The 13,860-nt window shown below is 47.4% G+C and overlaps 11 non-coding genes across 11 annotated transcripts; all 11 read right to left on the bottom strand.

Annotated features, from left to right (window-relative positions):
- Window positions 1-140: 140 nt before the first annotated feature.
- Window positions 141-331, bottom strand: LOC142681629 (U2 spliceosomal RNA). The gene has a single exon (XR_012853515.1). It is a non-coding gene; the product is annotated as a U2 spliceosomal RNA (small nuclear RNA).
- A 1,135-nt stretch (window positions 332-1,466) lies between these two features.
- LOC142681575 (U2 spliceosomal RNA) lies at window positions 1,467-1,657 on the bottom strand. Its single transcript, XR_012853466.1, has one exon. It is a non-coding gene; the product is annotated as a U2 spliceosomal RNA (small nuclear RNA).
- A 1,132-nt stretch (window positions 1,658-2,789) lies between these two features.
- Window positions 2,790-2,980, bottom strand: LOC142681563 (U2 spliceosomal RNA). Its single transcript, XR_012853455.1, has one exon. It is a non-coding gene; the product is annotated as a U2 spliceosomal RNA (small nuclear RNA).
- A 1,128-nt stretch (window positions 2,981-4,108) lies between these two features.
- LOC142681682 (U2 spliceosomal RNA) lies at window positions 4,109-4,298 on the bottom strand. Its single transcript, XR_012853564.1, has one exon. It is a non-coding gene; the product is annotated as a U2 spliceosomal RNA (small nuclear RNA).
- Window positions 4,299-5,415: 1,117 nt separating this feature from the next.
- Window positions 5,416-5,606, bottom strand: LOC142681641 (U2 spliceosomal RNA). The gene has a single exon (XR_012853526.1). It is a non-coding gene; the product is annotated as a U2 spliceosomal RNA (small nuclear RNA).
- A 1,278-nt stretch (window positions 5,607-6,884) lies between these two features.
- On the bottom strand, window positions 6,885-7,075 carry LOC142681550 (U2 spliceosomal RNA). Its single transcript, XR_012853444.1, has one exon. It is a non-coding gene; the product is annotated as a U2 spliceosomal RNA (small nuclear RNA).
- Window positions 7,076-8,191: 1,116 nt separating this feature from the next.
- LOC142681736 (U2 spliceosomal RNA) lies at window positions 8,192-8,381 on the bottom strand. The gene has a single exon (XR_012853612.1). It is a non-coding gene; the product is annotated as a U2 spliceosomal RNA (small nuclear RNA).
- Window positions 8,382-9,655: 1,274 nt separating this feature from the next.
- LOC142681538 (U2 spliceosomal RNA) lies at window positions 9,656-9,846 on the bottom strand. The gene has a single exon (XR_012853433.1). It is a non-coding gene; the product is annotated as a U2 spliceosomal RNA (small nuclear RNA).
- A 1,118-nt stretch (window positions 9,847-10,964) lies between these two features.
- Window positions 10,965-11,155, bottom strand: LOC142681719 (U2 spliceosomal RNA). Its single transcript, XR_012853596.1, has one exon. It is a non-coding gene; the product is annotated as a U2 spliceosomal RNA (small nuclear RNA).
- A 1,120-nt stretch (window positions 11,156-12,275) lies between these two features.
- On the bottom strand, window positions 12,276-12,466 carry LOC142681753 (U2 spliceosomal RNA). Its single transcript, XR_012853627.1, has one exon. It is a non-coding gene; the product is annotated as a U2 spliceosomal RNA (small nuclear RNA).
- A 1,126-nt stretch (window positions 12,467-13,592) lies between these two features.
- LOC142681526 (U2 spliceosomal RNA) lies at window positions 13,593-13,783 on the bottom strand. Its single transcript, XR_012853422.1, has one exon. It is a non-coding gene; the product is annotated as a U2 spliceosomal RNA (small nuclear RNA).
- Window positions 13,784-13,860: the final 77 nt, after the last annotated feature.

Genomic DNA, 13,860 nt, shown 5'->3' with positions numbered 1-13,860 from the left:
TATCACACATGACTGTACAAATGCATTGTCCAACAGGTGTTGAAATAATGGGATTAAAAGGGGAGATCCCATCCGAAAGACAAAAACAATGGCAAACACAAAAAGCACTTTTGGAATCTGATTTTAGTAAACACATAAGGAAAGGGTGCACCGGTCCTGGAAATACTGCAATACCAGGTCAATGCATGGAGTGGACAGAGCAAGCTCTATTTCCATCTCCCTGTTCTAAAAATCCATTTAATATATGGTCCCCAGATAGGGGACGTATCAGATATTAAACTGATAAGAACAGATACTACACTTGATCTTAGCCAAAAGGCCGAGAAGCGATAACCCGAACGTGCCGCGCGTTTTGCTTCTTTTGCTTGCACCACAATGCAGTGCTGAAAGAGGAGGAATCAACATAAAAACGCCTTCCTGGCAACGCCCAAATGCCCTCCTGCCGTGCAAACACTGGCAGCAGCAGCAGCAGCAGCAGCAGCAGTAAGTGCATGCCCACTGCCACCCCTTCTCCTTTCACACCTTGTATCAGCTTTAATCCAGTCCAGTGCTGCCTGCTGAGCAGCACTGACCAACACTGCCTGGGCCCAGGCTTTTATCTCTGAGGCCCCATTATGATGTCAGAAAGCTGGCTCTGGCTCCTGAGGTCTCCACTATGACACGTGCAAAGTTCCGTCTGAACTTTATATAAGACGGTGCGGCTCAGTCAGTCACTCAGTGTTGCCTGAGAGGGCAACACTGCAACAGCCGGCCCCCAGGCTGTCTTTTTTTTGCACAGCTAGTTGCCTCCAGGAGGCCACAAGAGGGAGACAAGGGACTGCAAAATGGAAAATAGGCATCCACCAACTTTACAGACAACTTGTTCTCCTTGCTCCTACAACCTCCATCCTTGCACAGTTTGTTATTCTTCCAGGTAACATAGTAACAAATCCAAATTGCTGTTCTCTTTGTAGGCAAGCAAGGGTTTGTTGCAACTGCAATTCTTACTTCTTCTTGAAATGTAGGGACCACAGTACATTCCATCACATCCATCTAGTGTACACAGGTAGGTCCATTGTGACGGGCGGGCGGGCGGGCGGGCTGGCTGGCTGCTTTAATGGCTGTTTGCTGTTCCCCTACTCCACTCCACTATTTGACTATGGTGCTGCATCAATCAGTGGCTGGCTCAGGTGCAGCTCTTTAACCTACCTAGGAGGGAGGGCGGAGAGAAGACAAGGAAGGTGAATGAGCTGTTCCAATGTGAAATGCCGGAAACACAGAAACACAGACGACACAAAACAAGAGGTGGCAATGTATTAATTAATTGCATTTAATAAATTAGCTCATTATCACACATGACTGTACAAATGCATTGTCCAACAGGTGTTGAAATAATGGGATTAAAAGGGGAGATCCCATCCGAAAGACAAAAACAATGGCAAACACAAAAAGCACTTTTGGAATCTGATTTTAGTAAACACATAAGGAAAGGGTGCACCGGTCCTGGAAATACTGCAATACCAGGTCAATGCGTGGAGTGGACAGAGCAAGCTCTATTTCCATCTCCCTGTTCTAAAAATCCATTTAATATATGGTCCCCAGATAGGGGACGTATCAGATATTAAACTGATAAGAACAGATACTACACTTGATCTTAGCCAAAAGGCCGAGAAGCGATAACCCGAACGTGCCGCGCGTTTTGCTTCTTTTGCTTGCACCACAATGCAGTGCTGAAAGAGGAGGAATCGACATAAAAACGCCTTCCTGGCAACGCCCAAATGCCCTCCTGCCGTGCAAACACTGGCAGCAGCAGCAGCAGCAGCAGCAGTAAGTGCATGCCCACTGCCACCCCTTCTCCTTTCACACCTTGTATCAGCTTTAATCCAGTCCAGTGCTGCCTGCTGAGCAGCACTGACCAACACTGCCTGGGCCCAGGCTTTTATCTCTGAGGCCCCATTATGATGTCAGAAAGCTGGCTCTGGCTCCTGAGGTCTCCACTATGACACGTGCAAAGTTCCGTCTGAACTTTATATAAGACGGTGCGGCTCAGTCAGTCACTCAGTGTTGCCTGAGAGGGCAACACTGCAACAGCCGGCCCCCAGGTTGTCTTTTTTTTGCACAGCTAGTTGCCTCCAGGAGGCCACAAGAGGGAGACAAGGGACTGCAAAATGGAAAATAGGCATCCACCAACTTTACAGACAACTTGTTCTCCTTGCTCCTACAACCTCCATCCTTGCACAGTTTGTTATTCTTCCAGGTAACATAGTAACAAATCCAAATTGCTGCTCTCTTTGTAGGCAAGCAAGGGTTTGTTGCAACTGCAATTCTTACTTCTTCTTGAAATGTAGGGACCACAGTACATTCCATCACATCCATCTAGTGTACACAGGTAGGTCCATTGTGACGGGCGGGCGGGCGGGCGGGCGGGCTGGCTGCTTTAATGTCTGTTTGCTGTTCCCCTACTCCACTCCACTATTTGACTATGGTGCTGCATCAATCAGTGGCTGGCTCAGGTGCAGCTCTTTAACCTACCTAGGAGGGAGGGCGGAGAGAAGACAAGGAAGGTGAATGAGCTGTTCCAATGTGAAATGCCGGAAACACAGAAACACAGACGACACAAAACAAGAGGTGGCAATGTATTAATTAATTGCATTTAATAAATTAGCTCATTATCACACATGACTGTACAAATGCATTGTCCAACAGGTGTTGAAATAATGGGATTAAAAGGGGAGATCCCATCCGAAAGACAAAAACAATGGCAAACACAAAAAGCACTTTTGGAATCTGATTTCAGTAAACACATAAGGAAAGGGTGCACCGGTCCTGGAAATACTGCAATACCAGGTCAATGCGTGGAGTGGACAGAGCAAGCTCTATTTCCATCTCCCTGTTCTAAAAATCCATTTAATATATGGTCCCCAGATAGGGGACGTATCAGATATTAAACTGATAAGAACAGATACTACACTTGATCTTAGCCAAAAGGCCGAGAAGCGATAACCCGAACGTGCCGCGCGTTTTGCTTCTTTTGCTTGCACCACAATGCAGTGCTGAAAGAGGAGGAATCGACATAAAAACGCCTTCCTGGCAACGCCCAAATGCCCTCCTGCCGTGCAAACACTGGCAGCAGCAGCAGCAGCAGCAGCAGCAGTAAGTGCATGCCCACTGCCACCCCTTCTCCTTTCACACCTTGTATCAGCTTTAATCCAGTCCAGTGCTGCCTGCTGAGCAGCACTGACCAACACTGCCTGGGCCCAGGCTTTTATCTCTGAGGCCCCATTATGATGTCAGAAAGCTGGCTCTGGCTCCTGAGGTCTCCACTATGACACGTGCAAAGTTCCGTCTGAACTTTATATAAGACGGTGCGGCTCAGTCAGTCACTCAGTGTTGCCTGAGAGGGCAACACTGCAACAGCCGGCCCCCAGGCTGTCTTTTTTTTGCACAGCTAGTTGCCTCCAGGAGGCCACAAGAGGGAGACAAGGGACTGCAAAATGGAAAATAGGCATCCACCAACTTTACAGACAACTTGTTCTCCTTGCTCCTACAACCTCCATCCTTGCACAGTTTGTTATTCTTCCAGGTAACATAGTAACAAATCCAAATTGCTGCTCTCTTTGTATGCAAGCAAGGGTTTGTTGCAACTGCAATTCTTACTTCTTCTTGAAATGTAGGGACCACAGTACATTCCATCACATCCATCTAGTGTACACAGGTAGGTCCATTGTGACGGGCGGGCGGGCGGGCTGGCTGCTTTAATGGCTGTTTGCTGTTCCCCTACTCCACTCCCACTATTTGACTATGGTGCTGCATCAATCAGTGGCTGGCTCAGGTGCAGCTCTTTAACCTACCTAGGAGGGAGGGCGGAGAGAAGACAAGGAAGGTGAATGAGCTGTTCCAATGTGAAATGCCGGAAACACAGAAACACAGACGACACAAAACAAGAGGTGGCAATGTATTAATTAATTGTATTTAATAAATTAGCTCATTATCACACATGACTGTACAAATGCATTGTCCAACAGGTGTTGAAATAATGGGATTAAAAGGGGAGATCCCATCCGAAAGACAAAAACAATGGCAAACACAAAAAGCACTTTTGGAATCTGATTTTAGTAAACACATAAGGAAAGGGTGCACCGGTCCTGGAAATACTGCAATACCAGGTCAATGCGTGGAGTGGACAGAGCAAGCTCTATTCCATCTCCCTGTTCTAAAAATCCATTTAATATATGGTCCCCAGATAGGGGACGTATCAGATATTAAACTGATAAGAACAGATACTACACTTGATCTTAGCCAAAAGGCCGAGAAGCGATAACCCGAACGTGCCGCGCGTTTTGCTTCTTTTGCTTGCACCACAATGCAGTGCTGAAAGAGGAGGAATCGACATAAAAACGCCTTCCTGGCAACGCCCAAATGCCCTCCTGCCGTGCAAACACTGGCAGCAGCAGCAGCAGCAGTAAGTGCATGCCCACTGCCACCCCTTCTCCTTTCACACCTTGTATCAGCTTTAATCCAGTCCAGTGCTGCCTGCTGAGCAGCACTGACCAACACTGCCTGGGCCCAGGCTTTTATCTCTGAGGCCCCATTATGATGTCAGAAAGCTGGCTCTGGCTCCTGAGGTCTCCACTATGACACGTGCAAAGTTCCGTCTGAACTTTATATAAGACGGTGCGGCTCAGTCAGTCACTCAGTGTTGCCTGAGAGGGCAACACTGCAACAGCCGGCCCCCAGGCTGTCTTTTTTTTGCACAGCTAGTTGCCTCCAGGAGGCCACAAGAGGGAGACAAGGGACTGCAAAATGGAAAATAGGCATCCACCAACTTTACAGACAACTTGTTCTCCTTGCTCCTACAACCTCCATCCTTGCACAGTTTGTTATTCTTCCATGTAACATAGTAACAAATCCAAATTGCTGCTCTCTTTGTAGGCAAGCAAGGGTTTGTTGCAACTGCAATTCTTACTTCTTCTTGAAATGTAGGGACACAGTACATTCCATCACATCCATCTAGTGTACACAGGTAGGTCCATTGTGACGGGCGGGCGGGCGGGCTGGCTGCTTTAATGGCTGTTTGCTGTTCCCCTACTCCACTCCACTATTTGACTATGGTGCTGCATCAATCAGTGGCTGGCTCAGGTGCAGCTCTTTAACCTACCTAGGAGGGAGGGCGGAGAGAAGACAAGGAAGGTGAATGAGCTGTTCCAATGTGAAATGCCGGAAACACAGAAACACAGACGACACAAAACAAGAGGTGGCAATGTATTAATTAATTGCATTTAATAAATTAGCTCATTATCACACATGACTGTACAAATGCATTGTCCAACAGGTGTTGAAATAATGGGATTAAAAGGGGAGATCCCATCCGAAAGACAAAAACAATGGCAAACACAAAAAGCACTTTTGGAATCTGATTTTAGTAAACACATAAGGAAAGGGTGCACCGGTCCTGGAAATACTGCAATACCAGGTCAATGCGTGGAGTGGACAGAGCAAGCTCTATTTCCATCTCCCTGTTCTAAAAATCCATTTAATATATGGTCCCCAGATAGGGGACGTATCAGATATTAAACTGATAAGAACAGATACTACACTTGATCTTAGCCAAAAGGCAGAGAAGCGATAACCCGAACGGGCCGCGCGTTGACCGAGCCTGCCCAATACTGCTGTTCACCCCTTGCAGCGATTCAGCCTACTCCTAGGCAATTCCATGGGGCCCTGCAGGCTCACACACACTCACAGCTACTAAGCGGGAGGTGAATAAAGGCCGGAGAGGAAGCAAGACAGGATTTGCTTCTTTTGCTTGCACCACAATGCAGTGCTGAAAGAGGAGGAATCGACATAAAAACGCCTTCCTGGCAACGCCCAAATGCCCTCCTGCCGTGCAAACACTGGCAGCAGCAGCAGCAGCAGCAGCAGCAGCAGCAGTAAGTGCATGCCCACTGCCACCCCTTCTCCTTTCACACCTTGTATCAGCTTTAATCCAGTCCAGTGCTGCCTGCTGAGCAGCACTGACCAACACTGCCTGGGCCCAGGCTTTTATCTCTGAGGCCCCATTATGATGTCAGAAAGCTGGCTCTGGCTCCTGAGGTCTCCACTATGACACGTGCAAAGTTCCGTCTGAACTTTATATAAGACGGTGCGGCTCAGTCAGTCACTCAGTGTTGCCTGAGAGGGCAACACTGCAACAGCCGGCCCCCAGGCTGTCTTTTTTTTGCACAGCTAGTTGCCTCCAGGAGGCCACAAGAGGGAGACAAGGGACTGCAAAATGGAAAATAGGCATCCACCAACTTTACAGACAACTTGTTCTCCTTGCTCCTACAACCTCCATCCTTGCACAGTTTGTTATTCTTCCAGGTAACATAGTAACAAATCCAAATTGCTGCTCTCTTTGTAGGCAAGCAAGGGTTTGTTGCAACTGCAATTCTTACTTCTTCTTGAAATGTAGGGACCACAGTACATTCCATCACATCCATCTAGTGTACACAGGTAGGTCCATTGTGACGGGCGGGCGGGCGGGCTGGCTGCTTTAATGGCTGTTTGCTGTTCCCCTACTTCACTCCACTATTTGACTATGGTGCTGCATCAATCAGTGGCTGGCTCAGGTGCAGCTCTTTAACCTACCTAGGAGGGAGGGCGGAGAGAAGACAAGGAAGGTGAATGAGCTGTTCCAATGTGAAATGCCGGAAACACAGAAACACAGACGACACAAAACAAGAGGTGGCAATGTATTAATTAATTGCATTTAATAAATTAGCTCATTATCACACATGACTGTACAAATGCATTGTCCAACAGGTGTTGAAATAATGGGATTAAAAGGGGAGATCCCATCCGAAAGACAAAAACAATGGCAAACACAAAAAGCACTTTTGGAATCTGATTTTAGTAAACACATAAGGAAAGGGTGCACCGGTCCTGGAAATACTGCAATACCAGGTCAATGCGTGGAGTGGACAGAGCAAGCTCTATTTCCATCTCCCTGTTCTAAAAATCCATTTAATATATGGTCCCCAGATAGGGGACGTATCAGATATTAAACTGATAAGAACAGATACTACACTTGATCTTAGCCAAAAGGCCGAGAAGCGATAACCCGAACGTGCCGCGCGTTTTGCTTCTTTTGCTTGCACCACAATGCAGTGCTGAAAGAGGAGGAATCGACATAAAAACGCCTTCCTGGCAACGCCCAAATGCCCTCCTGCCGTGCAAACACTGGCAGCAGCAGCAGCAGCAGTAAGTGCATGCCCACTGCCACCCCTTCTCCTTTCACACCTTGTATCAGCTTTAATCCAGTCCAGTGCTGCCTGCTGAGCAGCACTGACCAACACTGCCTGGGCCCAGGCTTTTATCTCTGAGGCCCATTATGATGTCAGAAAGCTGGCTCTGGCTCCTGAGGTCTCCACTATGACACGTGCAAAGTTCCGTCTGAACTTTATATAAGACGGTGCGGCTCAGTCAGTCACTCAGTGTTGCCTGAGAGGGCAACACAGCAACAGCCGGCCCCAGGCTGTCTTTTTTTTGCACAGCTAGTTGCCTCCAGGAGGCCACAAGAGGGAGACAAGGGACTGCAAAATGGAAAATAGGCATCCACCAACTTTACAGACAACTTGTTCTCCTTGCTCCTACAACCTCCATCCTTGCACAGTTTGTTATTCTTCCAGGTAACATAGTAACAAATCCAAATTGCTGCTCTCTTTGTAGGCAAGCAAGGGTTTGTTGCAACTGCAATTCTTACTTCTTCTTGAAATGTAGGGACCACAGTACATTCCATCACATCCATCTAGTGTACACAGGTAGGTCCATTGTGACGGGCGGGCGGGCGGGCTGGCTGCTTTAATGGCTGTTTGCTGTTCCCCTACTCCACTCCACTATTTGACTATGGTGCTGCATCAATCAGTGGCTGGCTCAGGTGCAGCTCTTTAACCTACCTAGGAGGGAGGGCGGAGAGAAGACAAGGAAGGTGAATGAGCTGTTCCAATGTGAAATGCCGGAAACACAGAAACACAGACGACACAAAACAAGAGGTGGCAATGTATTAATTAATTGCATTTAATAAATTAGCTCATTATCACACATGACTGTACAAATGCATTGTCCAACAGGTGTTGAAATAATGGGATTAAAAGGGGAGATCCCATCCGAAAGACAAAAACAATGGCAAACACAAAAAGCACTTTTGGAATCTGATTTTAGTAAACACATAAGGAAAGGGTGCACCGGTCCTGGAAATACTGCAATACCAGGTCAATGCGTGGAGTGGACAGAGCAAGCTCTATTTCCATCTCCCTGTTCTAAAATCCATTTAATATATGGTCCCCAGATAGGGGACGTATCAGATATTAAACTGATAAGAACAGATACTACACTTGATCTTAGCCAAAAGGCAGAGAAGCGATAACCCGAACGGGCCGCGCGTTGACCGAGCCTGCCCAATACTGCTGTTCACCCCTTGCAGCGATTCAGCCTACTCCTAGGCAATTCCATGGGGCCCTGCAGGCTCACACACACTCACAGCTACTAAGCGGGAGGTGAATAAAGGCCGGAGAGGAAGCAAGACAGGATTTGCTTCTTTTGCTTGCACCACAATGCAGTGCTGAAAGAGGAGGAATCGACATAAAAACGCCTTCCTGGCAACGCCCAAATGCCCTCCTGCCGTGCAAACACTGGCAGCAGCAGCAGCAGCAGCAGCAGCAGCAGCAGTAAGTGCATGCCCACTGCCACCCCTTCTCCTTTCACACCTTGTATCAGCTTTAATCCAGTCCAGTGCTGCCTGCTGAGCAGCACTGACCAACACTGCCTGGGCCCAGGCTTTTATCTCTGAGGCCCCATTATGATGTCAGAAAGCTGGCTCTGGCTCCTGAGGTCTCCACTATGACACGTGCAAAGTTCCGTCTGAACTTTATATAAGACGGTGCGGCTCAGTCAGTCACTCAGTGTTGCCTGAGAGGGCAACACTGCAACAGCCGGCCCCCAGGCTGTCTTTTTTTTGCACAGCTAGTTGCCTCCAGGAGGCCACAAGAGGGAGACAAGGGACTGCAAAATGGAAAATAGGCATCCACCAACTTTACAGACAACTTGTTCTCCTTGCTCCTACAACCTCCATCCTTGCACAGTTTGTTATTCTTCCAGGTAACATAGTAACAAATCCAAATTGCTGCTCTCTTTGTAGGCAAGCAAGGGTTTGTTGCAACTGCAATTCTTACTTCTTCTTGAAATGTAGGGACCACAGTACATTCCATCACATCCATCTAGTGTACACAGGTAGGTCCATTGTGACGGGCGGGCGGGCTGGCTGCTTTAATGGCTGTTTGCTGTTCCCCTACTCCACTCCACTATTTGACTATGGTGCTGCATCAATCAGTGGCTGGCTCAGGTGCAGCTCTTTAACCTACCTAGGAGGGAGGGCGGAGAGAAGACAAGGAAGGTGAATGAGCTGTTCCAATGTGAAATGCCGGAAACACAGAAACACAGACGACACAAAACAAGAGGTGGCAATGTATTAATTAATTGCATTTAATAAATTAGCTCATTATCACACATGACTGTACAAATGCATTGTCCAACAGGTGTTGAAATAATGGGATTAAAAGGGGAGATCCCATCCGAAAGACAAAAACAATGGCAAACACAAAAAGCACTTTTGGAATCTGATTTTAGTAAACACATAAGGAAAGGGTGCACCGGTCCTGGAAATACTGCAATACCAGGTCAATGCGTGGAGTGGACAGAGCAAGCTCTATTTCCATCTCCCTGTTCTAAAAATCCATTTAATATATGGTCCCCAGATAGGGGACGTATCAGATATTAAACTGATAAGAACAGATACTACACTTGATCTTAGCCAAAAGGCCGAGAAGCGATAACCCGAACGTGCCGCGCGTTTTGCTTCTTTTGCTTGCACCACAATGCAGTGCTGAAAGAGGAGGAATCGACATAAAAACGCCTTCCTGGCAACGCCCAAATGCCCTCCTGCCGTGCAAACACTGGCAGCAGCAGCAGCAGCAGCAGCAGCAGTAAGTGCATGCCCACTGCCACCCCTTCTCCTTTCACACCTTGTATCAGCTTTAATCCAGTCCAGTGCTGCCTGCTGAGCAGCACTGACCAACACTGCCTGGGCCCAGGCTTTTATCTCTGAGGCCCCATTATGATGTCAGAAAGCTGGCTCTGGCTCCTGAGGTCTCCACTATGACACGTGCAAAGTTCCGTCTGAACTTTATATAAGACGGTGCGGCTCAGTCAGTCACTCAGTGTTGCCTGAGAGGGCAACACTGCAACAGCCGGCCCCCAGGCTGTCTTTTTTTTGCACAGCTAGTTGCCTCCAGGAGGCCACAAGAGGGAGACAAGGACTGCAAAATGGAAATAGGCATCCACCAACTTTACAGACAACTTGTTCTCCTTGCTCCTACAACCTCCATCCTTGCACAGTTTGTTATTCTTCCAGGTAACATAGTAACAAATCCAAATTGCTGCTCTCTTTGTAGGCAAGCAAGGGTTTGTTGCAACTGCAATTATTACTTCTTCTTGAAATGTAGGGACCACAGTACATTCCATCACATCCATCTAGTGTACACAGGTAGGTCCATTGTAACGGGCGGGCGGGCTGCTTTAATGGCTGTTTGCTGTTCCCCTACTCCACTCCACTATTTGACTATGGTGCTGCATCAATCAGTGGCTGGCTCAGGTGCAGCTCTTTAACCTACCTAGGAGGGAGGGCGGAGAGAAGACAAGGAAGGTGAATGAGCTGTTCCAATGTGAAATGCCGGAAAACACAGAAACACAGACGACACAAAACAAGAGGTGGCAATGTATTAATTAATTGCATTTAATAAATTAGCTCATTATCACACATGACTGTACAAATGCATTGTCCAACAGGTGTTGAAATAATGGGATTAAAAGGGGAGATCCCATCCGAAAGACAAAAACAATGGCAAACACAAAAAGCACTTTTGGAATCTGATTTTAGTAAACACATAAGGAAAGGGTGCACCGGTCCTGGAAATACTGCAATACCAGGTCAATGCGTGGAGTGGACAGAGCAAGCTCTATTTCCATCTCCCTGTTCTAAAAATCCATTTAATATATGGTCCCCAGATATGGGACGTATCAGATATTAAACTGATAAGAACAGATACTACACTTGATCTTAGCCAAAAGGCCGAGAAGCGATAACCCGAACGTGCCGCGCGTTTTGCTTCTTTTGCTTGCACCACAATGCAGTGCTGAAAGAGGAGGAATCGACATAAAAACGCCTTCCTGGCAACGCCCAAATGCCCTCCTGCCGTGCAAACACTGGCAGCAGCAGCAGTAAGTGCATGCCCACTGCCACCCCTTCTCCTTTCACACCTTGTATCAGCTTTAATCCAGTCCAGTGCTGCCTGCTGAGCAGCACTGACCAACACTGCCTGGGCCCAGGCTTTTATCTCTGAGGCCCCATTATGATGTCAGAAAGCTGGCTCTGGCTCCTGAGGTCTCCACTATGACACGTGCAAAGTTCCGTCTGAACTTTATATAAGACGGTGCGGCTCAGTCAGTCACTCAGTGTTGCCTGAGAGGGCAACACTGCAACAGCCGGCCCCCAGGCTGTCTTTTTTTTGCACAGCTAGTTGCCTCCAGGAGGCCACAAGAGGGAGACAAGGGACTGCAAAATGGAAAATAGGCATCCACCAACTTTACAGACAACTTGTTCTCCTTGCTCCTACAACCTCCATCCTTGCACAGTTTGTTATTCTTCCAGGTAACATAGTAACAAATCCAAATTGCTGCTCTCTTTGTAGGCAAGCAAGGGTTTGTTGCAACTGCAATTCTTACTTCTTCTTGAAATGTAGGGACCACAGTACATTCCATCACATCCATCTAGTGTACACAGGTAGGTCCATTGTGACGGGCGGGCGGGCGGGCGGGCGGGCTGGCTGCTTTAATGTCTGTTTGCTGTTCCCCTACTCCACTCCACTATTTGACTATGGTGCTGCATCAATCAGTGGCTGGCTCAGGTGCAGCTCTTTAACCTACCTAGGAGGGAGGGCGGAGAGAAGACAAGGAAGGTGAATGAGCTGTTCCAATGTGAAATGCCGGAAACACAGAAACACAGACGACACAAAACAAGAGGTGGCAATGTATTAATTAATTGCATTTAATAAATTAGCTCATTATCACACATGACTGTACAAATGCATTGTCCAACAGGTGTTAAAATAATGGGATTAAAAGGGGAGATCCCATCCGAAAGACAAAAACAATGGCAAACACAAAAAGCACTTTTGGAATCTGATTTTAGTAAACACATAAGGAAAGGGTGCACCGGTCCTGGAAATACTGCAATACCAGGTCAATGCGTGGAGTGGACAGAGCAAGCTCTATTTCCATCTCCCTGTTCTAAAAATCCATTTAATATATGGTCCCAAGATAGGGGACGTATTAGATATTAAACTGATAAGAAAAGATACTACACTTGATCTTAGCCAAAAGGCCGAGAAGCGATAACCCGAACGTGCCGCGCGTTTTGCTTCTTTTGCTTGCACCACAATGCAGTGCTGAAAGAGGAGGAATCGACATAAAAACGCCTTCCTGGCAACGCCCAAATGCCCTCCTGCCGTGCAAACACTGGCAGCAGCAGCAGCAGCAGTAAGTGCATGCCCACTGCCACCCCTTCTCCTTTCACACCTTGTATCAGCTTTAATCCAGTCCAGTGCTGCCTGCTGAGCAGCACTGACCAACACTGCCTGGGCCCAGGCTTTTATCTCTGAGGCCCCATTATGATGTCAGAAAGCTGGCTCTGGCTCCTGAGGTCTCCACTATGACACGTGCAAAGTTCCGTCTGAACTTTATATAAGACGGTGCGGCTCAGTCAGTCACTCAGTGTTGCCTGAGAGGGCAACACTGCAACAGCCGGCCCCCAGGTTGTCTTTTTTTTGCACAGCTAGTTGCCTCCAGGAGGCCACAAGAGGGAGACAAGGGACTGCAAAATGGAAAATAGGCATCCACCAACTTTACAGACAACTTGTTCTCCTTGCTCCTACAACCTCCATCCTTGCACAGTTTGTTATTCTTCCAGGTAACATAGTAACAAATCCAAATTGCTGCTCTCTTTGTAGGCAAGCAAGGGTTTGTTGCAACTGCAATTCTTACTTCTTCTTGAAATGTAGGGACCACAGTACATTCCATCACATCCATCTAGTGTACACAGGTAGGTCCATTGTGACGGGCGGGCGGGCGGGCGGGCGGGCTGGCTGCTTTAATGTCTGTTTGCTGTTCCCCTACTCCACTCCACTATTTGACTATGGTGCTGCATCAATCAGTGGCTGGCTCAGGTGCAGCTCTTTAACCTACCTAGGAGGGAGGGCGGAGAGAAGACAAGGAAGGTGAATGAGCTGTTCCAATGTGAAATGCCGGAAACACAGAAACACAGACGACACAAAACAAGAGGTGGCAATGTATTAATTAATTGCATTTAATAAATTAGCTCATTATCACACATGACTGTACAAATGCATTGTCCAACAGGTGTTGAAATAATGGGATTAAAAGGGGAGATCCCATCCGAAAGACAAAAACAATGGCAAACACAAAAAGCACTTTTGGAATCTGATTTTAGTAAACACATAAGGAAAGGGTGCACCGGTCCTGGAAATACTGCAATACCAGGTCAATGCGTGGAGTGGACAGAGCAAGCTCTATTTCCATCTCCCTGTTCTAAAAATCCATTTAATATATGGTCCCCAGATAGGGGACGTATCAGATATTAAACTGATAAGAACAGATACTACACTTGATCTTAGCCAAAAGGCCGAGAAGCGATAACCCGAACGTGCCGCGCGTTTTGCTTCTTTTGCTTGCACCACAATGCAGTGCTGAAAGAGGAGGAATCGACATAAA

The sequence above is a fragment of the Rhinoderma darwinii genome (genome assembly GCF_050947455.1).
Source record: "Rhinoderma darwinii isolate aRhiDar2 chromosome 2 unlocalized genomic scaffold, aRhiDar2.hap1 SUPER_2_unloc_6, whole genome shotgun sequence".
In the NCBI taxonomy this organism is placed as follows: Eukaryota; Metazoa; Chordata; class Amphibia; order Anura; family Rhinodermatidae; genus Rhinoderma; species Rhinoderma darwinii.
The sequence above is the reverse complement of the archived record's forward strand: the minus strand, read 5'-3'. Positions and strand labels throughout refer to the sequence as shown.